The sequence below is a fragment of the Sebastes fasciatus genome, chromosome 3, assembly GCF_043250625.1.
Source record: "Sebastes fasciatus isolate fSebFas1 chromosome 3, fSebFas1.pri, whole genome shotgun sequence".
NCBI lineage: Eukaryota > Metazoa > Chordata > Actinopteri > Perciformes > Sebastidae > Sebastes > Sebastes fasciatus.
Genome location: NC_133797.1, coordinates 40,456,735 through 40,484,468, shown reverse-complemented (window position 1 = coordinate 40,484,468; position 27,734 = coordinate 40,456,735). Strand labels below are relative to the sequence as shown.

General features: G+C 41.8%; 2 protein-coding genes across 5 annotated transcripts in view; both read left to right on the top strand.

Moving 5' to 3' along the window:
- mfng (MFNG O-fucosylpeptide 3-beta-N-acetylglucosaminyltransferase) overlaps positions 1-27,734 on the top strand; it is a 513,815-nt gene that overhangs the window by 82,702 nt on the left and 403,379 nt on the right. The window lies entirely within an intron of this gene.
- LOC141765073 (protein phosphatase 1 regulatory subunit 29-like) overlaps positions 19,654-27,734 on the top strand; it is a 266,436-nt gene continuing 258,355 nt past the window's right edge. Inside the window, exon 1 of the mRNA XM_074630927.1 lies at positions 19,654-19,819. The gene's annotated coding sequence lies outside the window, so the exon portion shown is untranslated. The remainder of the gene's footprint in view (positions 19,820-27,734) is intronic.

Below are 27,734 nucleotides of genomic sequence, written 5' to 3'. Positions count from 1 at the left end.
GTAAAATGACTCACCACTTTGCCTCCTTGTAATTAAAAGACAATGTCAAAAAGCTGAGTCACAAATAAACCCAAAACTTTTAATCAAAAATTCAGATTTTGCCGTCTGAGCACATAAGACCATTGTTTTTGTTTGTCTTTCCATTCTGTTGGCTCTTGCTGTTGTCTTTTGGGGATTGAGAGTTATATAACTACAGAATATAACTCTCAGGCATGGAGAGGTGTTTCCTCTATAGGATTTTGTTCATGTTGTCTGTCAGCATCGCCGCTAGCTGGAGGGCAACTTCTAACAGAAAAAGATGAGTTGAAGCGCTGCGTTTGATAAGTCGGCCTAGGCTGCTCGAGGTTGGCTTGGTGGATCAGTACTACAGTTAAAAAGAGCAGTTTGACATTTGATATAGGTGTCCCAAGGGGATCCAGACATTCACTGCTCCAATTTTACCAGTACAGCCACAATCTTCATCTGGAGGCTACAGGGCGGTTGAAAGGGAGGGAATGTAGTAACCTGCCACATTTTCTGAGATGGTGCAAGGATTCAAACCAGTTACCATTAACCTCAAATATCTGAACTATTAGTTTGTCGTTCACAACAGATTCAAATTTCTCATTCATTCAAGCAAATTGTATGTGTCTTGGCACACGTGTGCAAAAGAGTCAGTAACATAACCACTTGAACACGTTTTAGTGATGAAAAGTGAAACTGTCGTCCTCGTCACAACTTCTAAACATTCTTTCATCGTTTGAGCCGTCACATGCAAAATGATCCATTCAATCATCAAAATCTGTCAGACATACATGTATATTCCATAAATATCTATGACGAGGATGTACAATTTGTTGTTTATGAACTGAACTACCGCGGGGTTGTTGTTGTTTGTTAGCATAGATGTCATTTTGTGAACAAAATTGTCTATTCACTGTTTATGACTTCAGAAGTTAGTTTTCTGTTTATATTGTCATTCATGTAATTCAATTAAATTCAAACTTTATTGCAGACTCAAGGTCCAGATAAAAAAACAAAACAGTGCATTACAATACAAGAAACACTATAAAAAGTCATGATTAAAAGATATTAAAAAATATAAATATAACTAGAAGTGCACTCGGAGAGCGCAGACCTCCGCCAAGGCAGGTTTCATGTACGTCATCATGATCCGGATTGCCACCAAAATCTAATGGATTGTTCATTGTGCCGCACCCCACCCCTCCAAAACATTTCATTCAAATCCATCGCGGACTTTCGGAGTAATCGTCCAAACGGACAAACCAACAAACCAACAAACCAACGCCGGTGAAAACATAACCTCCTTCCCTCCTAGACAACCGCAAAATTATGTCATTCTCAGAGGGATTTAGCCGGCATATAAATTTGTACATGAGATTTCTTAAGACACATACACCAATAAATGTACTGTATACAAACAAATGTGCAAATGTGACTCCTGGTAGCCTACATGTATGTGTGTAGGTCTACTCATACCTGGACAACCAAACTGATTCTGATCCAACAAGACAAACAGAAACAGCATAGCATAGCATAGCATAGCATAGCATAGCATAGCATAGCATAGCATAGCATAGCAAAGAGAGACGCCGGCTGTACGCTGAGTGAAAGAGGAGGGGCTGCTGTGAGATGCAACTACCACTTTACGGTCGTAGTCTGACTGCTATTCGCTGGATGATCCAGCAAAAAAAGGAAGCCTTCTGATTGGTTGGGCCTGAGTGCCAAGTGGGTGGACCCAGGCCCACCTAGGCCCACCCACAGCTACGCAGCTGCATCAAACAGTTGTGACAATTGTACTTACAGTTTAGAGAAAGTTAAGACTGTTTCGAAAAAATTTGCCAAAGTGACTGAGAAATAAAAGTGCTTTGTATGAGGCGGCAAATTCAGGAACGGCAAGTTCTTCTCATTTTGTTTTGCTTCCTACATTTTTGGGGATCAAGCCACATTTTTGTTCCTTAGGCCAGAGTGGCGTGGTGATGTGTGTTTGCATGTCTGTGCATCCACAAAATCTGTCTCTGTGGCAGTCCGCCAACGCTGTTCTGAAATTAATCCAAGTTAGGTCTCAAGTCAGCAGAGACAAGTCCTAGTCATGTCTCAAGTCTTCTCGAAGCAATTATCAAATCCTCGAGGGCAAGTCCAAGTCAAGTCATACATGTTATTGTACTGGTGTAACTTTTTGCCTACCTGTGTGTGCATGCATCACTGTGTGTTTGTGTGTGTGTGTGTGTGTGTGTGTGTAGTAATCCCCAGTGGTGATTCAGACCATTGAGCTCTATTCAATAGTGGCCGAGCCCAGTTCATTTCTCCAGCTGTCTATTTGCAGGGCAGTCAATGAGGTGCACTCCCAACCGTCTCAGTGTCCCAAACACCTAACCCTGCCATCCATCTACCTGACACACACTCCTGTCTCTTTTTTAAACATTTATTTATCCATCCAGGGAGGGTTTGCTGAGCCGGCATCTCCTGCATGCTCTGTCACACACCTACACGGGTCAGGTATCCCCCATCTGAGGCAATCTCAGACTTCGACTGCTTGACCCTGAACTGGGTCAGTGTGGTAGTGTGGGTGACTTTGAGGACATGTGAATGTCATATTCCTGACTGCTTCATAAACTGTCCACTGAGAATATACCAGAAAGGCAAAGCTGCTTTATTTAGAGTAGGAAGCAAATGCAGGGATGATGATAATGAAGTCATTTTTTTGCTTTATGGGCCATTAGGGAGTTACTTTCATTATTGTAATAATTACGTTTTGGTGGAAATGGGATATGATGTTTGTGTGTTCTTCCTCTGTCTGTGTGGATTTCCTCCCACGGTCCAAAGATAGGCAACAACTGGAAGCTCTAAATGTGAGTGTGAATGGTTGTACACCGATCAGCCGTAACATTTTGACCACCTGCCTAATATTGAGTAGGTCTTCCTTTTGCCGCCAAAACAGCCCTGACCCGTCGAGGCATGGACTCCACCAGACCTCTGAAGGTCTGCTGTGGTATCTGGCACCAAGCCGTCAGTAGCAGATCCTTTAAGTCCTGTAAGTTGCGAGGTGGGGCCTCCGTAGATCGGACTTGTTTGTCCAGCACATCCCACAGACGCTCGATCGGATTGAGATCTGGAGAATTTGGAGGCCAAGTCAACACCTCCAACTCATTGCCCTCCACATGATGTAAAAGAAAACATGATTCATCAGACCGGGCCACCTTCTTCCATCGCTCCGTGGTCCAGTTCTGATGCTCACGTGCCCATTGTAGGCACTTTTGGCGGTGAACACGGGTCAGCACGGGGCACCCTGAACCAGCATTAACTTTTTCAGCAGTTTGAGCTCCAGAAGCTCTTCTATTGGATCGGACAACACGGGCCAGCCTTCGTTCCCCTCGTGCATCAATGAGCCTCGGGTCTGACCCTTTCGCCGGTTCACCGGTTTTCCTTCCTTGGACCACTTTTGGTAGGTGCTGACCACTGCAGACTGGGAACATCCCACAAGAGCTGCAGTTCTGGAGATGCTCTGACCCAGTCGTCTAGCCAGCACTATTTGGCCCTTGTCAAAGTCGCTCACATCTTTATGCTTGATAATTTTTTCTGCTTCCAACACAAAATTCAAAATGTTCACTTGCTGTCTAATATATCCCCCCCACTGCCAGGTGCCATGGTAATGAGATAATCAATGTTATTCACTTCACCTGTCAGTGGTCTTAATGTTATGGCTGATCAGTTTACAGTATATGTTAACCATGTGACAACACAACAAACACAACAACACAAATTCTTATGTGTCTCTGTAACAATACAGAAAAGTTTGCTTCACTAATTTCAACAGCAACCTGCATGAAAAAGGCAAAGAAACAAGGGGAGCATTTGGATGAGAGTTTGGCTACAGAGGTGAAGGCAACGCTGCCTTTAAACTCTACAGAGAGAACTGGAGGTGACTTCATCAGAGTGTGGCTCTGCAGTAAAACCTGATGAAGTGGATTTTAAATAACGGCTACTCTTTCACTCACAGTACATCGCAGTTTGCTGTTTGCTTGCCATTTTATTTATAAGTATTTCTCCTGCTCGTGCCTGCGCCTAGTCGTAAATATCAGACCTCTCAAAACAATCGTAAAGAGAATGACGGGCAGCAACTAGATCAGATAGAAATTAGTATTAAGCTAACTCTGGTACAATTACATCATTTGAAAACAACGCACATTTTATGATTTTGAGGTACTGCTGAGGTACCCTTTAGTATCTGTATGAGACCCACCGGGCTTTCAGCTAACTTTAATGTAAACCCATCCGCATCGTTATGTACAACGGAGTATTAGGACCACATTGAGGAAAAAATAAATAAATCTGAGATTTCGAGAATAAAGTCATAATATTATAAAGTAGTAATTGTACGTGTTATTTTAGAGGGGAAATAGAGCAGAGTGCTCTTTCTCTGTGTGAAAATGAGGAACGTGGAGCATCTTGTGAAGTTATGCTTTAGGTTAAGTTTCACAAATAATAGTCCTGTTAAGTTTCACAAATAAACTACAGGACCTTGAAAAGATTGTGCAAGAAACTGCATTTATTCCAAAGAAAGAACCACACAGACCTGATGGGAAACTGCCTCTTTTGTGGAAGAAGAAATTGCTTTTTTTCTCGTAATATTATGACTTTATTCTCGAAATATTATGACTTGTTTCTCTCGTCAAGTTATGACTTTATTCTCAGAATATTATGACTTTATTCTCGTAATATTACAACTTTTTTCTTGTAAAGTTATGACTTTAAGTAAACCTAAAAACTAAGTAAACCTATGATGGAAATTTATTTTGAACTGAAACTATGCATGTAACAGGCGGAGAGTGACATCCTTGAGTCCAAAACTGAGGCTAGAGGGGTACCTAGAGCATCATAGTTTGAAGCGTAGGCCTACTGACCCAGCGTCGGTATTTGACGAGTTGGGAGTGAGAATGTGTTGGATCAGGCCTCACGCCCAAATCCTATATTTAGGTTTAATCTTGATCTTTACACTGCACACTGCAAATACAATGGCAGTAAGTAAATATAATGCTCTAGGTAGCAAACTGGCAGTGATTTTGGACACAGCTTTAGAGTATGTTAACTTTTCCAAATGGAATTTAAATGCAAATTCCTGGTGGTAAAGTGCAGCTGATGTGTAGCAGCAAAATAATTTGTTATCCAAAACAACAAACCTGCAATTACTACCTCTGCGAAGCTTGTATTGTTCAGTTTTTGTCGAGACTGTGCCAGAGAGGGGTTGATTTTCAACTCTACAGTCATTTTAGAGGCTGCAGATTGTGGTGTTGTTGTACTGAGTTGCATGATATTGTACAGGTGTTACTATTTGTAGCCGACTCCTGTATACAATAATTCCATCAGCAAGTAGAAAGCAAAGTGTGTACGTACTAAACAAGTCTCGCTTGTTCTCAGAGCCTCAGACTGATGTTTCCACATGTCCCTGCCTGTATAGTGGTGCAGACACTGAGGTAATCCTCACTGATGGAAAAACAGTCACAGTCACAAAGCCCCCTGTCTGCCCACTGAGCGTGTGATGAGATAGCGAAGGGATTGCTAGGGATATTTGGAGAATTTTCCTCCACTTTGACAAAGAAAGGACACCAAGGAGTTCATACGGAGAAATAAAGGTGACAGGTGGCTCTCGCTCCAGTCTGGCTTTACTGAAAAATGACCTATTTCGCGCTACGGTCGTCCCCTATGTGAAGGTAGAGGTCAGGCTGTGGTGGTTCATTTACCACATGTGATATCTCTGGTGATATCTCCAACAGCAGTGCTCCGTGAAGGACACTTGGAAGGATGGTGCATTTCGGGACCGTTTTGCAAAATCGGAAAAGTGCCCTTCTTGGCTGTTTCTGCTTATTTTGCGACGTGTCCGTATGTGGAAGGCAATGTTGGTCTGTCAGTGGATCGACCACTTTGGTCCAGACTGAAATATAACTATTGAATGGATTGCTATGAGGCATTTATAGTCATCACAACATGAATCATTCTGACATAGTGCCGTCAACAGCTCAAAGTTTTCACTTATTTAGTAAAATATCTCAACTTCTACTTAAGGGATTGGCACAAAAACATTCGTGGCTTCCAGATGATGAGTCATAATGACTTTGGTGATCCCCTGATGTTTCCTTTAGTGCCACCAACAGTTTGACCACTTATTTGGAAGACACATTCATGTTGCCCACTGTTACGGCCTCTCAAATCAGACAAAGGCTCTAATGAGACAGAAACATATAAAGGACGCTATGAACCAGTTACTTGAAAAAACAACAACAACAGATATATTGTCAACAAGGCTCTTGCCCTTGTTTTGGCGCTTATCAAATTTAATGTCGAGGATTTTGCAGACTTAAACTCACAAATGTTGTGGTTTGCTATCAAGCCTACAGACTCCTGAACCACCTGACGAGCAGCAAAGAGGAGAAGAAGGACACCCTCATCCCAAGCTTTGTCAAACACCAGGCAGTAAGTTTGAAGCTTAGATGTTCAATCGCCCCCCGACTCTCTGGATGATACGTGCTTGAACAGCAATGAGTAATGTCAAGTTGTTTCATGAACTGTGCAAAATTCCTCGACATAAAATTTGATCAGATTACCCGGCTCTAAAGCAAGCCTACAACAAGAACACCATGTGGCCTCTCAAATCAGACAAAGGCTCTAATGACGCCGTGAACCAGTTACTTAAAGAAAACAACAGATTTATTGTCAACATAAACAACAAAGTTAAAATTAAGCAAACAAAAAGGTTGGAGATCCCGGTCAAAGGAACAAAAGTTGACACATTGACAACTATTGGATGGATCACCATAAAACTTTCTACAGATGTTCAAAGCCCATCCATCCATCCATCCATCCATTTTCTTCCATATATCCGGGGCTTGTTCGCGGGGGCCAGCAGGCGTAGCAGGGTATTCCAGACGACCCTCTCCCCAGCAACGTTTTCCAGCTCTTCCTGGGGGACCCCGAGGCGTTCCCCGGCCAGGCGAGATATATAATCTCTCCAGCGTGTTCTGGGTCTACCCCGGGGCCTCTTACCAGTTGGACGACAGCCTTGCCTTCTGGCTCAGCTCCCTCTTCACCACAACGGTCCAGTACAGTACCCGCATAACCGCAGACGCCGCATCGAACCGCCTCTCCATCTCCTGCTCGATTTTTTTCCTCCCTCATGAACAAGACCATGACACTTAAACTCCCTCGCTTGGGGCAAAGACTCCTCTTCCGGTGTTATTTTAACCCAAACCAAAGTTATCAAGTTATCAAGTTATCATGAGGCTAAATAACGCTCCACACTTACGCTACATTTTGGCATGGCCATTTTCAAAGGGGTTCCTTGACCTCTGACCTCCAGATATGTGAATGAAAATGGGTTCTATGGGTACCCACGAGTCTCCCCTGAAAAAAGTCCAAAAAAAGTCTGAAAAAAAATCTAAATAATTGTTTGAAAATTGTCCAAAAAATGTCAGAAAAAAGACTGAAAAATATAAAAAAAGTCTAAAAAAAGTCCCGAGATTCTCCCTGAAAGAAGTTTGAAAAAGTCTGAAAAAATAGCTAAAAATTGTCTGAAAATTGTCCAAAAAATGTTCGAAAAAAGTCTGAAAAATATTTTAAAAAGTCTAAAAAATGTCTGAAAAAAGTAAAAAAAAAAGTCTGTTTACCTCTGACCTCCAGATCAGTGAATGTAAATGGGTTCTATGGGTACCCACGAGTCTCCCCTTTACAGACATGCCCACTTTATGATGATCACATGCAGTTTGGGGCAAGTCATAGTCAAGTCAGCACACTGACCCAATCCACCAGTTTCTGGCATTGAACCATCATGGCCTCAGACTTGGAGGTACTGACTCCAAATTCAAAGTCCCGAGATGATAAATTCTCCAGACTTTGGTGATCCTCCTGCATCGAACACCGTGTTAAAAGTTGTAGCATTGCTGTTGTATGATAGCATGCTAGTCTTGTATTCCCATTCCAACCCAATACACCATCAGACAGAGCATTAAACTATAACATCAGCTATTTACATCAAGCTTACCCTTTACATTAGTCTACACATCACAAAGGACAAACATAGCAAAGGAAGAACAGGGAACAGAGATTAATGAGATCACTGTCATGATCTTTCTGTCGCATTTCCCAGAGCTCCAGCTCTTACATGTACTTCAAAGAGAGACGTATTTACAAGGATTAAACCAACACATGGGAAGTCTAATACAGCTAGACACATGGAAAATGAAGAAGATGAAGAGAAAAAACAAAAAGGAGCGGTTGATGGAGGGTTGTTATTTAGTTACAAAGGTTTTTTTCTAACTGTTTTTAACTAAACATGACACCACTGGTCTGTTTTTGTCAAAGCTCGGAGGGATAATGCATTCAGTTGCAGTCTCCTGCCTTTTAAAACACCCTATATTACACATTCTGGCCTCATCAACAGCCTTAAGAAGCTCCAACCACCAGTCTGATTTGAATAAAACTTGGGAGGGATGATGGATCTTATTGCTCTTTGGCCCAAGGGGGTTTGCTGCATAATTTGTGTGGGATGAGATGTTTACATATTAAGATGCTGTCACATTTCAGCCTTCTTCAGCACATGTGGCCAGAGGCAAAATTATCTATCTGTTGCTGCCTTCAAATGGGGGTCGTGTTTACCGTGTTCACAAGAAGGGTCCGTATGAACGCCCCTCTTGTGGTATTCACAACCTTGAGATTGGACATTTTCTGAAAGCTCACGAGTTGTGACCATAGACTGTGTAAAATATGGACAGAGTCTCTGTGACGTCACCAATGGGTTTCTGAAGAGCCATTGTGAAGCTCGAAGTGGGTGGCTTCGGCTGTCACCATCTTCACAATCCAAAAATGGGCAAAGAGGTGGATTGTCGAGTCGATTGTTGTTGGAGCAGTTAGCGATCTGGTACAGCACCCACCTGTCAAAGTGGCCACGCCCTCAATTATGCCTAACTTTAAGCCTTAACATAATTTAAACGGATGAGTTATATACAAATTCATCCCCGCACAGTTGTCATGAACGGGGGGAATTAGTTATTGAAACCAAAACCGTTTTTTGTACCAGGCTGTAAACTTGTTTATTTCTGCTGTAAAGTTGGCCATTTTAACATGGGGGTCTATGGAGATTGAATAACTTTTGGAGCCTCAAGTGGCCAATTGAAGAACTGCAGTCTTTGGCACTTAGCATCATTTCTCAGCACAGGAAGTTGCTGCCTGGTTGTGACGTGTTAGCTGTCATGATGTTTTCAGAAATGGCTTTGGGCCGTGGAAATTCCAGCCCAGTTGCCAGGAAAAAAAATTGGCATTGGATGTTTCTGCAAACCAGGGAATGTTCACGTTTTTGCATTCGGTCAGAGCAAGTGATTTAGTTTAAAAAGAGCAAAAAGAGACACACTGCGGGCAGGAAGGGCAGGTAGATGTGTCCAACAAACACAACGCTTTCATCCAGGAGACCGCTCTTCGTGTCCTGTGCGTCACGTTACAATCAGTTGTTCGTTCGTGTCCCGTGTTCACAAAATCTATCTATCTATCTATCTATCTATCTATCTATCTATCTATCTATCTATCTATCTATCTATCTATCTATCTATCTATCTATCTATTGATTTTTGCAAGCAGCAAATGATGTTAACATTTTGTACATCAATACAGTCATCATGCTACCACTGCACTAATCACTGATTAAATCATTTGCATAAATCACATCTTATGTTCAAGTTGTCAGATTTACAGTTTTTTCGCTTTGGCTCAATTCTCGAATGAGAAATAATATTTTTCAAAATACATTCAAAACTCTGAACAATTAGTTTGTTGTTCACAACAGATTCACACGTGTTTTGGCACGTGTGTGCAAAGACTCAGTACAATTGTCTACAATTTGCCCAACAACCACTTGAACATGTCTTGCTGATCAAAACTGATGAGTTGATTCTCAGTGAAACTGTCATTCAATCATCAAAATCTGTCAGACTACATGTGTATGGCCATAAATACTGAACTACAGCAGGTTCTTTTCATTGTTGCAGGGTTTGTTTTTTGGCATGGATTTAATTTTGTGGAAAATGTTCTGTTCACTGTTTATGACTTTACATGAAAGATCAAAGGTGAATTTTCTGTTTACAGTAGGCTACATGTCAAACATTTCTACACAATTAAATTAACTATATAAAAATGGGTATATCTATTTTCTGTGTACTTCAGTATTGGCTTTTCTCAGTAAACTTTAACCAACTGTTGAAATGGGAATCTAAAAAGCTCAGTGCGATACACATTCAGCATTTAGCTAGACAAAACTGACATTCTGGTATCATACAGAAAGTAGTCAGTGTCAACAGGAAGTAGAAACAAAACAGGGATTGTATTATAAGAAACATTTCCAGGGTTGACTGCCGTGGTGAAAAAACATCTAATCATGGCAAAACAACTTTTCATATTGGTGCTGTTGGCCAGTTTACTGACACAATAACTGGCTTTTGAAGCATGAATGAAGTGTTTAGGGTGAGTTACTACCTTTTTGCAGACAATAGAGTTCATCAAACAGTTGTGACAAATTACACTTCCAGTTTAGATTAAGTTAGACTGTTTTGAAAAATAAGACAATGCGATTGAGAAAAACTGTAAAAATATAAAAACTGAAAAAGGCCATAAAATAAGTAGTTTTTAGAAAAACTGCGGATGAATTTTCTTAAACTATGTGCAGACACTGACAGCTGGAGGAGAAGAGAAGAGGATTTTTTTTATCAATCATACCCCCTTTCTCATTGGATCAAAGGTCAACTTAACATGTCTCCTGTGTTGAACTTTGGCGTGATGCGGCCAATCAGAACAGCCTCTCCATCACGGTTCAGTGGTGCAGACCGCCACTGTGCTCACAGGGCACAGGGCAAAAGTGTGGGAAGCTTGAAGACTTTTAAATGCATTAGACACTTCACACCGTCTATATCAGCGTCGTCAGAGCTGTCGATAAAAGTAAAAGATCCAAACCCACAGAACAATCGGCCGATCGAACCGAGGACGGTTATGGATGAGGACTGAAAGTGTTTGGTTTTATTTTGCTCTTTAGATACTGACTGCATCCCTGGACAGAAAGGAATGGAAGTAAATGAGTAAACAAGAGGAACAGATTGTCCTTGGATATTCAAACAAAGACATAAAGCCAGATAGAAAAGAAACAAAATAGAAAAAAAAGACACCATCCCCTTATATTGTATTAAAATACTGTTTATCTGACTGCAGCTCTGCACTGTGCCCAATTGTATATTCACCAAACATGTTGTTGCGTTGGCAGTTCGTATTTGCCTCAATTTCACGGCAGAGAGGAACATAATGAAATAATTTCTATTTCCTAGATTGTTTTTTTTCTAACGCCGTCTCTTTCAAATTGTGAAACAACCGTTTAAAATCATTTCACGGGATTACAAAGAATGAAAGTAACCCACCTAGTTGCCTCGTAATGAACAGAGATCAGGCTCGTTTGAGATCTTATTATTGTGAATCACAAGCGTGCACTGATTCAGCAACAGAGATAAACACTTTGGGACAAGACTATATCATGTAAAAGTATTGACCAAAGAATAGATATATTTGTATCCAACTTTGTCTTATACAAACACACTTATATAATCCTAATTTGCACATTACCACAAAAAAGATGTATGTTTTATTTGTTTATATTTATTTATTTTGCACAAATTAAGACGACACAACAGAACAAATAAATCAATAAATAATATACAGGGCAGGAAGCGGCAAAAAAACCCCACTGGGCTTATCTGAAGCCTCCACCTAGAGAAAAGATTAATACACAGAAATAATATAACTACATAATAGTAATGACAAAACAATCAGAACAAGATATATACTGTATAATAACAACAATAACAATACAATATATATGCGTGCATGCGTGTAAGTGTATGGTTAGTGTTGTCTACATTGACTTCTGGGCAATAGAAACATCAAACATAACACTATGAGTGAGACAGATACATGGAAGCAATTACAAAACAGCAATTAAATGACCTTTTGAAACATTCAATAGATGAACAGTTTTTTGACAGATGTGAAAAGCTACTCCATAATTTGGTGATTCCTAAATCTTATTGAAAATTGACCTCTACTAGTGAGCAATTTAGGAGGATGAAGATCGAGAGATTGATGGGTCGAGTCCATGGATGTATTAAGAGAACTGGATACAGCGTTGGAAGCGGGGCCTCAGTCATTCCTATGAGAGTTGCTCAGTGGCGCATGAAGCCTAAATGGCTCCACTTCCGTCTGGAAAAGTACCCGGATCTTGGCGGAGTAGCGTCCGCTCGGTCGCATGACTCGGTCACGGGTTCCCAACGTCACGCCGTCGTCACGGCTTGCGCTCCAGCCTCGGTCTGGGTCTCACTCACATGAACGCAGGAAGGGAAATAACTGTGGACTCAGCTATTAGTGCATTTTACAACTTTAAAAAACATATTTTTTTAATTAGGACTATTAGAGTGTTCATACTCGGGAGTTGATTCACCTCAAAATAAATTATCCGCTGAGTTACAGACGTCTCTTTCCCAATGTAAGTCTATGGGAAAAAGTATTTTTGGGCCCAACGGCATCACGTGACGGACACGGAAGTTGCAGTACCGCCATTTGGCCACTACGAAAGTCCGGATCGAGGACCGGCGCTCTTCCTGGGGGCTTGGTTGAGTAAGAATGGACCTGAGAATGTGGTTGGAGTGGATGGTTGGAGTACAGAACAGAAGACTTTGGCTGTGTCTGAGATCACTTCTTCTTTCACTCATTCTCTACGATAGACAGACGTGACACGGTTATGTGGTTATGTTTAGGCAACACCGGCGTAGGTTTCCGACGCCGAGGGGCACTAGTGAGTGAGAACAGGTCGGTCAGTCTAAAAGTATGTTCTGTTCAGCATTGACTTATTCATAAGCCGTGCTTCTCAGTGACCGTACGAGCCCCCTCCTCCTCCTCCTCCTCCTCTTCCTCCTCTTCTCTGCATTCATTTATCAGCAGCAGCCAGGGAGTGCCGGGAAAATTGCACCCATCACTAGACAAATGTCGAGGCCATGAAACCCCTCTCCAGCCTTATTGCTCACCTAAACCAAACAAATGCAAGGCACTTACAATACAATTAGTTCATATATCACGACAGACAGGGTCCAAATAAAAGCCACATTTAAACGGCAACAGGTAGTGAAATGGACACACTGAACGGAGCTGACTGAATGCTGCAGGAGCCGTGCTGCAAAATTAAAGTCGTGTGTGTAGTTTAATGTCTATTTTATGTCTTGTTGCACTGTCCTCTTGTAATGTTTAGGGAGATGTTTGAAGGCCTTTTGTCCACAACCAGAGGATGAGTTCATGGAGGACGTCTGCCTTTCATTATGTATTTCAACCGGGACCTATTTTCCCATGTTTTTGTGTCTAAGTGACTGATGGGGACAACAGTTTATGAAATTGGTCCAGTATTGAGGGAGAACGCTGTAACGGGCTGCAATGTAATCATATCGTGCAACTCCTCACCGTCAATGTACATCCACTAAAAGTACTTGTTTTTACCACTAACAGGCTCAGATCAAGTGGTTGTCAAGTGTCTGACAACATTATGGAAATGACCCTTCAGAGAAATTAAACATTTTTCTTTATCTTTCACTTGATCGGGTCTCAGATCTCGCTAGACTTGTTTTTTACACCGCAAAGAGCCACGGGTCGGATTCGAACCGGACTTAGGACTTAGCCTAAGTTACATGGGGCACCCGCTCTACCAGGTGAGCCAGCACGTTCTCATTCCCAGGGCGTCAAATACAGAGGCTTTGTCACAGCCGTCGACTTTCGATACCGCCGCACAAGACACCCTTAAGCGCTGGGTGTTCCATTAACTACAATGTAAACCCATCCGTGGCAACAGTAAACGCTCAGAGAAAGTATGCTGGGAGTGACTTTGGTGACGGGATTTAAAGACACACACCGGGTAGGTGAGATTTGAGGTGGATGGGTCCAACAAACACAAGGCTTTCATCCAGGAGACCGCTGTTCATGTACCATGTGTTAAGTTACACTTTCACGTTACAATCAGCTGTTCATTCATTTTCATTTTCACTGTACAAACGTAGTAGGTTTAAGCCCACCGATGTAATGTTTTCCTAAACCTAACTCAGCGGTTTTGTTGCCTAAACCTAAAGTGACACGTAGGGTAAACATTTTTGTTTTGATGCCAAAAATAAAGCGTCAAAGCGGCGGTATGTCACGAGTTGGGATGAGAATGTGTTGGGTGAGCTATCAGGGCGCCCTTGCTGTTGCTGTGAGTGAGAGTTGGAGAGAAGAGAGTGTCGGTGTCAGACTTTGTTGTGTTGGAGTAAAGAAAGCGTAGCTGTTACCTGCGGCAATGTTTTAGTACTTGAGACCGGTCTCAAGACCACTTTTTGAAGATTGTCTTGGAATCTGCCGCATTTTTAAGAGGACGCAGGATTTTTTTTCAGGATTTCAAGACCACAACTGCGGGGATATTACTAACTTACCTGTGCATTGTCGGATTTATTAGTTAACATCATTACTGTGATTGCTCATAGAAAACAAAGGAAAATCCCCACACATAAAATTCACCTCTGTAATGCCTTTTGATTATTTTATCAATACATTTCTCATGGCACACTTATACATACACACATATACAGTAGAAATGGCAATAAAAGAGGTTAATGAAGAAGGGTCTTTATTTGCTTTCTATGGCTGTTTTTATGGGAATGTGGATCTATCAGATCAATGTGAGGAGAGCCTCTGGTTGCATGTTCCACATTTTATCGTAAGTGTGTCGTGCAGTGTGGGACACGCACTGGTCCGGTCTTGACTTGGTCTCAACCCCTCCAAGTCTTGGTCTTGTCTCTGTCTCGATACCCTCCTATCTTGGTGATGACTTGGTCTCAGTTTAGGAGATCTCGAATACAACACAGGTCCTGTGTTCTGCTCGAGCTATCACCGAGACAAAATCTTGTTGCGCTTGATAAAAATGAATTCTTGATTCTGATACTGGAAAAAAAATTATTCCCAGAATGTGTGATCACTGATTTGTTCTGGAAGTGTTTGAAGTGAAAATAAAACAACAAACAATCAAACATTTAATTATTTGGTTAATTTATCTTCATGCTTCCCAATTACACACAAATCAGAGGGTTGTTTTGTTATTGGACAGAGCTTTGGTAACCTTTAATTATGCAAGACGGGAGTTATATAACGAAGTAAACTGAGAGCAGATGGACATCTGGACTGATGACTAGAGCAGTTAAGAACACATGAAGAAATAGCTTATTAATATGAACACCAGAACAAGGGAAACAACAGCCGAGAGTACAGAGCGAGTCTCCATCATTCAGATAAAATTACTGAGGAGGAACCTTTGCAGAGGTAAAAGGGTCAGTTCATCCCAAATCACCATCAACAGTATTAATCAGGAACCAACTGAGGTCATAGTGAGATCTGTGGATTGTACTGAATAACTGCATCACTGCATCTGGAAAGAGACTTTACTGTGGAGTTGCAGCAATGCCTGGCTTTACCTATCAATCCACCTGTATAGTGCTAGCTCCCATTAAATCATGCAACCAGTCCTATGCTGGGAAAATAGTTAATTTAATTTATGGTAGTTGTGACTAAACACAACTTTAACAGGAAATTGCACCATGTGAGCACAATACAAACTAAAATTTTTCGCAAGACAGGGTCACAAAATTAGCTAATAATGCAGACTCATCAGTTGATAGAGATAAGATAAGATAAAATATAACTTTATTAATCCCGAAGGAAATTCTTGTGCCAGAGATTGCTCAAAATTACAACAAATTCAAGTGTATAAAATAAAAAGTACTATTTATAGCTCCAGTGCCTAATAGAATAACAATTAAGTAAGATATATTTAATAAAATGAGTAAATAAGATAAATAAAATAAAAAAGGATAAAAAGATTTTTAAAAAAGTGAGCTAAAAAAACGAAAAGGAAGTAATATTTCACATGATGGACAGTGAGATTGCACATGAGAATGGAAAAAGTAGTATTGCACATGACATTGATATTATTGTTGTTGTCAGTGTCCGGTGTTTTCAGTTGTCCTTCCTGCAGAAGGAGGACGAGTTTTTATAGTCTGATGACCTCCTGTGGCGTTCTGTGGTGCACCTCGGTGGTCTCGGTCTACGGTTGAAGGTGCTCTGGTGTGATTCCAGTGTGGCGTGCAGAGGAGTTGAGAGGCGTTGTCCCTAATACTGAGTAGTTTCCTCAGCATCCTGCTCTCCGACACCTCCACCAGTTCAACTCCCAGGACAGAAGTGGATATTGCACTTTAGTGGTGCAAATTATCGAACAAATTTGCAACTAGAATGCCACTCGGAGAGCGCAGACCTCCGCGCCACCCTCTCCGTTCAGTTTGAGCCATCATCCATGTGTATGCTTGTTTATGTTGAGATCAGCTGTACGTAGCGGCGCATTGTAAAACACTTCATTCAAATTGGACAGAAACTAAATAAAAATCACCCAAACCATCGTGGTTACTCTTTCCAACAATCACCGAGTGTGCTTTGGTCGAACTCAACTGTAATTTCAGAGTTTAATGTGAAAAAACGCAGAATATACAGTTGTCACCCCCCCGCGCTCTCTCTCTGAAGGAAAGAGGCGTGGTCATGCGTCATCAACGCGTCATCAGCTACACTGCGCATGTGTTGTACCCTGTGGTTTTAATGCTCAGGCTGATTGGAATTCTTAAAAATATTCCTGAATCCAGATTATGATCCGGATCACCACCAAAATCGAATGGATTGTTCATCCTGCCACACCTCACCCCTCCAAAAGATTTCACTAAAATCCATCGCGGACTTTTGGAGTAATCCTGCAAACAGACAAACCAACAAACCAACAAACAAACCAATGCTGGTGAAAACATCACCTCCTTCTTGGGCCTTCGGCCTTGGCCAAGGTAATTCATAAAATTACCAAAACCAGCTTATGTGCAGTGAATCTACGGGGCTTTAGAGACCTCTTTGGATCAGGTGTTCCGGGAAAGTTGCCCACTTTGCCTGGTTCTTACTCCAGCCTCGACTGCAGCAGAAATCTCAGAGGTGGAGGACTCAAAACCTGGACAGATCCAAAGTATCTGCATGGCCACCAGTAAAGATACTTGAAGAAAATGTCTTTTTATAGTGTGTGTGTGATTTAGACAAGCTTATTCTTGAAATGAAGTTCTCTATCATGCTGCAGTTTTAAATCACCCCAGTCCAACAATAGTAGAAATTCACTCCCTGTTAATAATGAGCTCCGTGTGATTACATACGGTATGTGATGGGATTCAGTGGAGCGTTGCTGCTACAGTACATGACTGCTTCAGGATGAAGAGGAAGATGTGGAGTCAGTGAGGTGCTCCATCACTAGACACAGGGCTGGTGGTCTGGCTGCTGCAAAAACGACGGACTTCCCTGTCTTTCGGCTTACCACTGACCACACACACACACGACCCAAAAAAACTCACCCACAAATCAGGAGCAAATCAATACCTCTCAAGCTGACCGGCAATGACGTCAGCTGCACAGTTGGATCTCCCCCTTTTCTCACTGTGTGCCTGTATGTGTGTGTGTGTGTGTGTGTGTGTGTGTGTATGAGAGCCTGTCTCCCAACCCCTTTGCACGGGCGCGCACTTTTGAGGCGCGTTGCTACGTGCCCAGATTGGAAAGCAGCTGCGCGCCGCTGCATGGGGAGGCAATAACTCGCACAAGGGATGGAGGGGAGATAGATACCAGAGAGGAGTGGCTTCCTAGTTTGTTTTTTTCCCCTGAACTCCACACGCTGTCTGAGACTAAACATTATGTAATTACCACCTCTGGAGACGAGAGCGGGCTGCAGCGCACCCTTCCATAGTTCTTAATATCTATATTCATATGCCCTGCTTTCATTGTGGTTAGATTGTGCCAGAAACAGAGCTATACTAATGCTATATAGCAGAAGATTGTTGTCACAGTCAAAAGTAAAACTTAAGCATATAATATATACACGACAGGAATAGACTATTATGATGATGTGAGATTAAAAATAGCACAATTAAGTCAAGGTCGCCAGCAGAAACTCTCTGCTGAGAATCACAGATGCGTTAAGTCCCGCTGGGAATATTGCTGTGATATTTAAATGGCGCTTTCTTTGGCATTTTAATGATGAAGACCCGACATTATTAAAATACTGATTACTGATATTAAAGGTCCCATATTATAAAAAAGTGAGATTTTCATGTTTTTTTATTATTAAGCAGGCTTTAGGCCTATATAAATACTGTGAGAGTATCGAAACACTCAATCCACCGGGACATACACACAGCCCGTATTCAGAAACTCTGCATTTGAAACAAGCCGTCAGGATTTCTGCCCATTCAAGATGTCACGAATATACAATAATATTTAGACCCTTGACACAATTTTAATCGTAAACATTCTAAATGTGTCCCAGTTTATTTCCTGGTTGCAGTGTATGTGCATGTCATCGGCTGACAGGAAGTACACATGGACCCAAGCTGTTGCCTAGCAACGCAATTCTGTTGCAATTCCTTCAAAATGCGCTAAAACGGAGCGTTTCAGACAGAGGTTGAATACAGGTATATTCAGGCTGGCAGTATGAGCAAAATAAAGTGTTTTTTGATCATTACAGCATGTAAACATGTTCTAGTAGAAAACACAAAATACAAGTATGAACCTGAAAATGAGCATGATATGCACTGTAAAAAAAAAGAAGTGTAAAATAATGGAAATTTTCCGGCAGCAGGGGCGCCCGAAAATATCTGTTAAAAAACGGAAAAATACTGTCCGTTAATTAACATAAATAAACTGTAAAAAACTCCAGTAATTATCTTTATATAATTAGCCTTTATTACTGTAATATTACAAGAAATATTTTACTTTTATTTATTGTTTGAATAGTCATACACCGTAAATGTAAGACCATTTACATATAAATCACAAATGAAACGTGTATTTTACGCTGCAAAAGCCGAAATTTACATTAACTCTCAGAAGTTTTGCAAAAAAAATCTGTATTTTTACAAGAAATATTTTTAGAATTCCATGAAATCTTTTTCTTTCCTTTTCCTTTTCTTCTAACATAAATTAATTGTTAAAAAGGAGTCATAAACCTCCAAAACACAGAATAATTATCTTTTAAAATGATCAAGAAAAGCTTAAATACAGATAATTACGATTGTGATTAAAACAAATACTGTAAACCTAAAACCATTTACATATAAATCACAAATGAAACATGTAATTTAAAAAAATGTTTCTGTCATTTTGAAATACAGACAAAAAATGTAAAATTTCTTACTTCATTTTTTTTACAGTGCATATTCAGGCAGACAGCATGAGGAAAATAAAGTGTTTTTTGAACATTACAGCATGTACAAAATACAAGTATGAACCTGAAAATGAGCATGATAATGGACCTTTAAGGCGACAAAAAAATGCAAAGGCTTTTTTAATTTTTCCTTTCATCGCATCCTGCAGGTTTGTGTCACTCATATGAAATCTGGAGATGCTGTTGCCCTGATTCAACATCACCCCTCTGTCGGACTGAGCCACCTCCTCTCTCTCTCTCTCTCTCTCTCTTCCATCAGCTCGCTTCTGTCTCTCATCCCTCCTCTTGCGCACACTCCCTCTCCCTCTCTCTCTCTCTGCTGGAACGCACGGTCCTCCGCCTGCTGTCCAGGGATAATACTCTGTGTCGCTGCAGAACGGACCGTTAAAGCTGCATGCTGCCTCTTCCTCTTCCTCCACCACCAGACCGAGAACCCCGATCGAGGTAAGTCAAAACCTCGCCGTGCTGAGCAAGAAGCTATGGCTTATATATGGTGTCAATGTTGGGGTTGAGCTTCTGCACTTGTGGGTTCACTGGGATGGATTGCGCACTGGATGGAGAGATGCTGCCACGTTGAGAGATGCTGGATCTGTTGTACAGCCTCAAAAATGTGCTTATTCGGCCAATATGCACCTGCTCATCTTCTAATAGCGCATGCAGCTGCTTGGACGGTCTGTCTCAGACACGTATGAGATAGAAGCAGAGGCTGAACAGAGCAGAGGAGAAGAAAACATTAAGAAAAGAGAGAGAGAGAGACAGAGAGAGAGAGAGAGAGAGAGAGTGAAGGAAGGGTGGAGAGATTTGGGCAAATTGTTGACCTACTGACAAGTGGTGTCATCCATCCTCAATAGATGGCAAAAGGGGCAGTTTGGTTATTATCACTTCACAGTGTGTATTTTTATTTTATTTATATATATATATGTATATTAAGGTGTGCAGGACAGCTGTTGGGATGATCCAGCTGTTGGGATGATCCAGCGGACCCTCCAGGTCTGCCTGCGGATCCCAGGTCTGATGCGTTCAGAGCGGGGAGGTGTTGCTGGAGCCGCTCGGTGCCAAACACTTCCTCCAGGCAGCTGCTGCTTGTGTGTGTGTGCGTGCATATCTCTGCATGGGGCGCGTGCGTGCCTGTGTGTGTAGTCACTGCCACCATCACCATCTCCATAGAGTCCGCGTGTGTGTTTGCTGAGGGATAGTATGCAGCTGTAAAAAGACGCGCACATGTGTGCCTGTGCTCGAGTTATCAATTTCCATATCAAAGTGGTTGTTTCGATAGATTTTGCATTAGTAAGGATGGAGGCTATTTGGTCCCGAAATACAAACCTCAGCCAGCGGCAGCAGCAGCAGTGCGCGCGTTTGGAGACGGTGAGAGAATAGAGGAGAGAGAGGGTGATGGGGGAAGATGAGAGAGGGGGGTGAGAGGGGAAGTGAGAGGGAGAGATAAGAGAGGGAGCGATGGCGTCCTACACCAGCGCTTTCTGCTTTCTGGCACTCCTTTGATTTATCGTCTCTCCAATGCGCACTGACGCACACAGCTCCGGGTCTCCCGCTCTTCATCTCACCGACTGATCAGGATTATCTCGGACTGACGGTCGTCGACCCATCTGGCCACCGGGGAAACACACCCTCACTGAGAGAGACAGGAGACCCCGTTACCACCCTCCTCCTCCTCCTCCTCCTCTTCATCATCATCATCATACCTGTCAATCTGTCAAAAATATCAGGATATATTTATTACCAACAAACTGTTATCTTCATCAGCACCCCTTTCATAATCATCATCATCATTAAAATTGCTTTTATGATTGCCATTCTCATCCTCCTCCTCCTCCTCGTTCTCCTCCTGCCCTGTTATTACCGGAGACCAAACACACGTTAAGACGTGACGGATGATCGCCGCCGTGAAAGCAATCACGACTGATGCGATGTGACAAGCGCGCCACTGGACATCCAGCGGTGATTTGGTTTTGATCCCAAATAAGATTTCCTCTCTGCTTCCCAGTCGTTCCGCAACCTGGGATGGATTCGTTTATGCATCTCATTGTGATGGTGCGTGCCGCGTGCGTGACTCATTTGGCCGTGCCGTGCTGGGATAGTGGAGGCCAGAGCGGCGCTGCAGGCTGCTGGAAGGAGCGCCAAGTTTTAGAACGGCTCATAGGAAATATTAGGACAGGACAGAGGGAAACACTGAGCTTCATCATCATCATCTTGCTCATCAACACTAATCCCTACTGTTTCATCATCATCATCATCATCATCATCATCATCATCATCACCACCTCTGTTTTGTTCACCTTCCTCATCAACATTATACCTGTTAACATCATCATCGTTACCGTCTTTATAATAACTCATCATCATGATCATCATTATTATTGCTTCCGTTTTCATCACCTCTCTCATAACCATCCTTCTTATTGTTATCCCTGTTGTCATTGACACCACCACAATCTTCATCATCATCATCATCATCATACCTGTCAATCTGTCAAAAATATCAAGATATATTTATTACCATCAAACTGTTATCTTCATCAGCACCCCTTTCTTCATCATCATCATCATCATTACAATTGCTTTTATGATTGCCATTCTCCTCCTCCTCCTCCTCACCTTCATCATCCTTCTAAATATCATCATATTTTGGGCTGAACCACATCATAAAGAGACTAAATAGATTCAAACTTTTGCATATTTCATGTTCTTTCAAAGTACACCTCTCCTCCTCTCCTCTCGCTTTGAACCACCACACACTATCAGCAGGCAGATCTCTATTACTGCCCACAGGCCTGAGATCTCACTCATAAATCGTGTGTGTGTGTGGGGAGGCAACAGGTAAACAGGCATTATAGACTGGAGTCAGACACAGATCATGTAGATGCTCACTAACACACACACAGACAGCTGCAAAAACTGTATCTAACACAGGTTTGTTACCTGTGATGCAGGTATTGTTTCCACTTTGTGAGTCTGTGTGTATGAGGACTTAGCCAGGTGTTTATATTTCTGTGTGTGGACACATTTTGTGACTGCGATAGCGTCACAACTGGGAAAACACTTTACGCCCCTGCAGCCAAATTTTGAGTCACGAAACTTTACAGATGTGTTGTTGAGATCAAAATGAAGTTAGAGTTCAAAGATCGGTACGGAGCCCCCCTAGACCCCTAGGAGAAAATGTTTAGTAACTCGTTCCCTCCAGTTAGTAACTGACATCCTCCAGTCATTCCTGACAGTAGTTTGAAAAGATATTGACAGATTCAAACTTCCCGGATCAATAACTCATAATCGAAACGTTAAAACACAAGGTTACTAACTTGAGGGAATGAGTTACTAACTTGAGGAAACGAGTTACCTAACTTGAGGGAACGACTTACAAAACTTGAGGGAACAAGTTACTCACTTGAGGGAACAAGTTACTCACTTGAGGGAACAAGTTACTAACTTGAGGGAACGAGTTACTAACCCGAGGGAACGAGTTACTAACTTGAGGGAACAAGTTACTCACTTGAGGGAACGAGTTACTAACTTGAGGGAACGAGTTACTAACTTGAGGAAACAAGTTACTAACCTGAGGGAACGAGTTACTCACTTGAGGGAACGACTTACAAAACTACAAAAAAATGAGTTACTAAAAATGTTCTCCTAGGGGTCTAGGGGGGTCCGTAGATTGGAGTGCAGGCATGGGGCTGGAAGTTGGGAAGGGGCCATTCGCACCCCCACTTTACACCCCTGGCATGATTTGGCATCAAATACCGAGGCTTTGTCACGGCCGTCTGAGTTCAGTACCGCCGCACAGGGCACCCTTTCAAGGCGTTCCATTCACTACAATATAAACCCATCCGCGGCAACTGTAAACGCTCTGAGAAAGTGCACCGGGAGTTTGATGACGCAGTTTAAAGAAGGAAAAGACACACACTGGACGTGTGAGCGGGGAGGTGGATGGGTCCAATAAACACAAGGCTTTCATCCAGGAGACTGCTGTTCATGTCCCGTGCGTTAAGTTCCACTTTCTCTTTACAATCGGCTGTTCGTTCATGTCCCGTGTTCACAAAGTTCAGTTTAATTTTCACTGTACAAACGTAGTAGTTTTGAATTCCAACCATGCCGTTCTTTCCTAAACCTAACTATAGTGGTTTTGACGCTAAGGAGCGGTATGAGAACGTGTTGTGCAAGATGGTCTCTGCCGTGTTTTTACGTCGGCCTGCAATCATACAGTACGTTTGAGACGGAGAGGAAGAGAGATGGAGAGAGTAGGGAGGGGAGGAAATGGAGAGAACATTATGAATCAAATTAAACACTGTATCTGCAGGTCTCACAAAGACCAAAATTCAACCCCTTAATAAGACGTTTAATTAATGCCGCTAAAAATGAAACAAAGCTGGCAAAAACCTGAAATATCACTAATGAGAGTTCTGAGACTGAAAGCAGTTGACAGTTAAAGGAAAAAGGGACATAGGGGAAATTAATTTTTACGGGACACAAAGTCAAATTCTGTGTAATTAAAGGAATAAAGAGAAAAAAAAGACAAGCCTGAAATTTGTGAAAATATTTCAGGGCCGTGGTTGCCTACAATAAGCCTTCAAACTGTGCCGTCAATGAGGACATCAATGAAGAGTTTAATCGAGGTTTCAGTATTAATAAATTAAAAGATAAATTCTAGTGTCGTAACTTTTAAATCATTTTTTTGTTGCACTTTTCTCGTTGGCTCACTACAGCCTGCTATAGCCGCGGTATGTGGTATGTGATTGCACACATTTCTGCTTCTACAGCAGCTATAATCAACTCTGTCTTTAACAGTAAACTGTTATTCATCGTGAGCACTCGTGCAGTTAGATATAGAAATAATGCCGCAATTCAAAAAGCCTGTTCCATATTTGTATCTCCTGCATAACAGTCACAGTTTATAGTTTCATTCCTTTCCTACGTCTCTGTCCTTGCAGATAACGGCCTCGTTGTGTTTTTTTTTAACCACTTTTCTTCGTCCTGATATCAGGGGTGTAATGATTCGGTTGCTGTGTTTAGCTTCTGTTTAACCAAGCTGAACACCGTCGGCTGTTGCTCTCCACCAGCAAACCGCTGTAAAATACCATCTTGACACTTTTAAAACCTCTCGAAGGTAATTTATCGATAATTTATTTTACGAATCTCAGAGTGGTCTTTGGGACCAGAAGATCCCCCTGATGAGAAATAAAATAAAGGAAGAGGGGCGGTGTAGACTAGATTGATGGAGACAGATGCAGAAATATCCAAAGCGGTCCTGATGGAAGGCATGATGAGAGCTCTAGACCTTTAAAAGTCCTGTTAATGCTAGCAGCTTGTCCGCCAATGAAAGGCACAGTAGGCTTTCAACATGCAAAACATATTGGGCCTGATGCAGGAAGCGATATATGAACAGATTTTCTCTTATTTATGTTCAATCCACGATTTGTTCTTTTTTGGTTAGTACCCATTGATTTCTGGGATTCACCAGTGTTTTCTTATTTTTGCTCTCCTCTTAGGTAAGAGAAAATGTTACGAGTGGTCGAGAGCACTCTCACCAAGATAAGAATAAAAATAAAAAATGTCACAGTCCACAAATTGAAAGGAAACGGAAGATTTAAATTTGAGGAACATAAAAAAACAATGAATATCATATAATCATATTTAGATTATAATATGTTTAAGAATTATTATAATGATTGGATTATTAAATTTGTGGGCTAAAGAAATACTATTGATCAAATCTTGTCTTTTTCTTTGGTAAACTTTGGTTCAGTCGGCTGATTGGTGAGTCACAGATTAACCCAGGGTCTCGGATAGTTACAGCGGACTCCATTTTAAACTAGAATGGCACTCGGAGAGCGCAGACCGACCCCCAACGTAACCTGACTTTAAAAACAGATCACAGCTCACAGCTGGCGGTACCGTGAGGTGGTCGGCTTGTTATTAACACGGTGTGTTTCCATGTTACGTATCGGCGGATGCCTCTCTCATTCAGCAGTCTTGTTATATCTGTATAACGTTACACTACGTTGTCTCTCATCCCGTCATCTACCGTTTTTTTCTTTCTCACCGCGGACGGACAGCAGCTCCCGCACCTCAATGTCTTGCCACACATCCACACACGTATCTCTCTGATCGAAGAAGGAGGCGGGGTCATGCGTCATCAGTTACACTGCGCATGTGTTATACCCTGAGGTCTTAATGCTCACACTGATCGGACTTCTTAAAGAAATTCCTGAAACTGGATCACCACCAAAATCTAATGGATTGTTCATTGTGCCACACTCCACCCCTCCAAAACATTTCCTTCAAATCCATTGCGGACTTGTGGAGTAATCCTGCTAACAGACAGACAGACAGACAGACAAACCAATGCAGGTGAAAACATAAGGGCCTTTGCAGGGGTAATGATGATAACCTCCACCCTTTGCACGGTGAATTTCAGCTTCTTCCTTCAGGACGGAGGTTTAGTGTCCCGATAAAAACAGCTTTGTTCCAGCAGCCATCACTCAGATGAACAAGTTGTAGCAACGCTGTATAGATGCTATAGAACAACGCTTGCTTATTTATTTATTATCTATTTATTCATAATTAATTAATTGTATTTTAGTGGTTTTAGTGATCAGTGGAGCCTTGAGCATTGTTTATCACGTTTGTCTGTGTCTGTAAAATGTGTGTCACAATGGATACCATGTCTTTTTTACTGCAAACTAAATGTACCTATGGGTTCAAATAAAGTAACCTGAACCTGAACCTGATCCCAATTAAGACTATAAAACCCTTGGATGATGATTGCGTGGCTTGCATACTGCTCTTTGATGCTTTTTGAATTTCCTGTAAATCTTATCGAAGTTCTTCTGACAGCATTTTTTTTCTGTCCAATTCTTGGGCATGTGTCAAAGTATTCGCACACGGCACAATACCTGCTCTTATATAGTGTTTAGAGGGCATTACCTATGCTAATACATGTCGTTATATAGTGGTATGCAAACACCTGCCCTTATATAGTGTTTAAGGGGCGTTATCTATGCTAATGAGTCAAATTGGCCACACACCTCAATTTACAATCAAGTGGGATTCATCATTCAGCACACCTGGTAGGAGCAGATCTGGATGGTAATGAACTTTTGGTGCATCTGGAGTGGACTTCTCTTATTTTTTTTTCTCTTAACAGACAATTAAGAGAACATTGAAGAATAATTTTAGAGAATGTTGCTGCAAGAGGCCCAAAGTCTCACAGTTAAAAGTATTCCAGGTCGGCTCACGACTTCACTTGCAAACATTTCGGATGACCTCAGAACTTGTAAGCCAGCATCTCACAGGAGCAACAAACATCTCTGTGATGTACACGTGAGCACGAGCTCAGATGAGTCGCCTCCAGCAGGCTGCTATCACTAATCAGGAGAAAAGTGGAAGGGATAAATCAATATTGATTTCTCTCAACACCTCCAACGAGCTGCAATCTCTGGACGAAAATAGATTTGGACTCAGGCGATGACATTTCTCTCTAAAAGCAACAAGACAAGTGCAGTTGCAGCAGGGTGAGGTGCATCCTTGAAATGAGTTTCAGGCGCACATCTGGTTGAGGGTCCACTCTGCTCTGGTGCTGTGATTGCTGTGAGATAAGGAAAACTTTTCTTCCAATGGCTCTGTAGGCAGTAGAAAAATCAGCTGAAAATGACAGGCATGAGTGTTTATTCTGTCTGTGGGTCCAGAAATCAAATCAAAGTGTCAACAGCTGAGGACAGTTTTTTTTCTGTCCTTGTCAGAAGATCTGCAATTACAGTGAAGAAAGGTGTCACAACTTGAATCGAGTGTGACATCATAAACTGAGGACACTGCATGGCTCCACTCCGCTGTCACGAGGCTCTGTAGTACTAGCTATGCTGTTAGTGTTTATTGATTACTTGTAAGGTGGTAGGATTCATCCTCCCTCTCAACTGGAAGGGCACTCGGAGAGCGCAGACCTCCACCAAGGCCGTTTCCATTAGTAGAAAAATGGTGCATTTATCCGTCCCGTGATTCGGATCCACTCTAAAATGTAATGCGTTCGTCCTTGGCCCAGGCTTCAGCCTTTCCTTTTCATACTGAAAACATAATCTGCTTGGCAGAGGTAATAATAATACATACATACATACATGATGTGATGTTCACACTCTTTACACAACGTCTATATAAGCACATGTGCCAAACACAAGAAACTAAACCAATGTCTTTTATTGTAGGCTATTAAGGCTGGTTAATGTAGCTAAAAGTCAACTTAACAGAGGTTGTAGTGGTTTTTGTCTAGTTTTTATTAAGACTATTTCTTTGGTAGGAAATAATTCAAAAGAAAATTTATATCTTACCCTTTAACAAAAAGACAACATTTTCACAA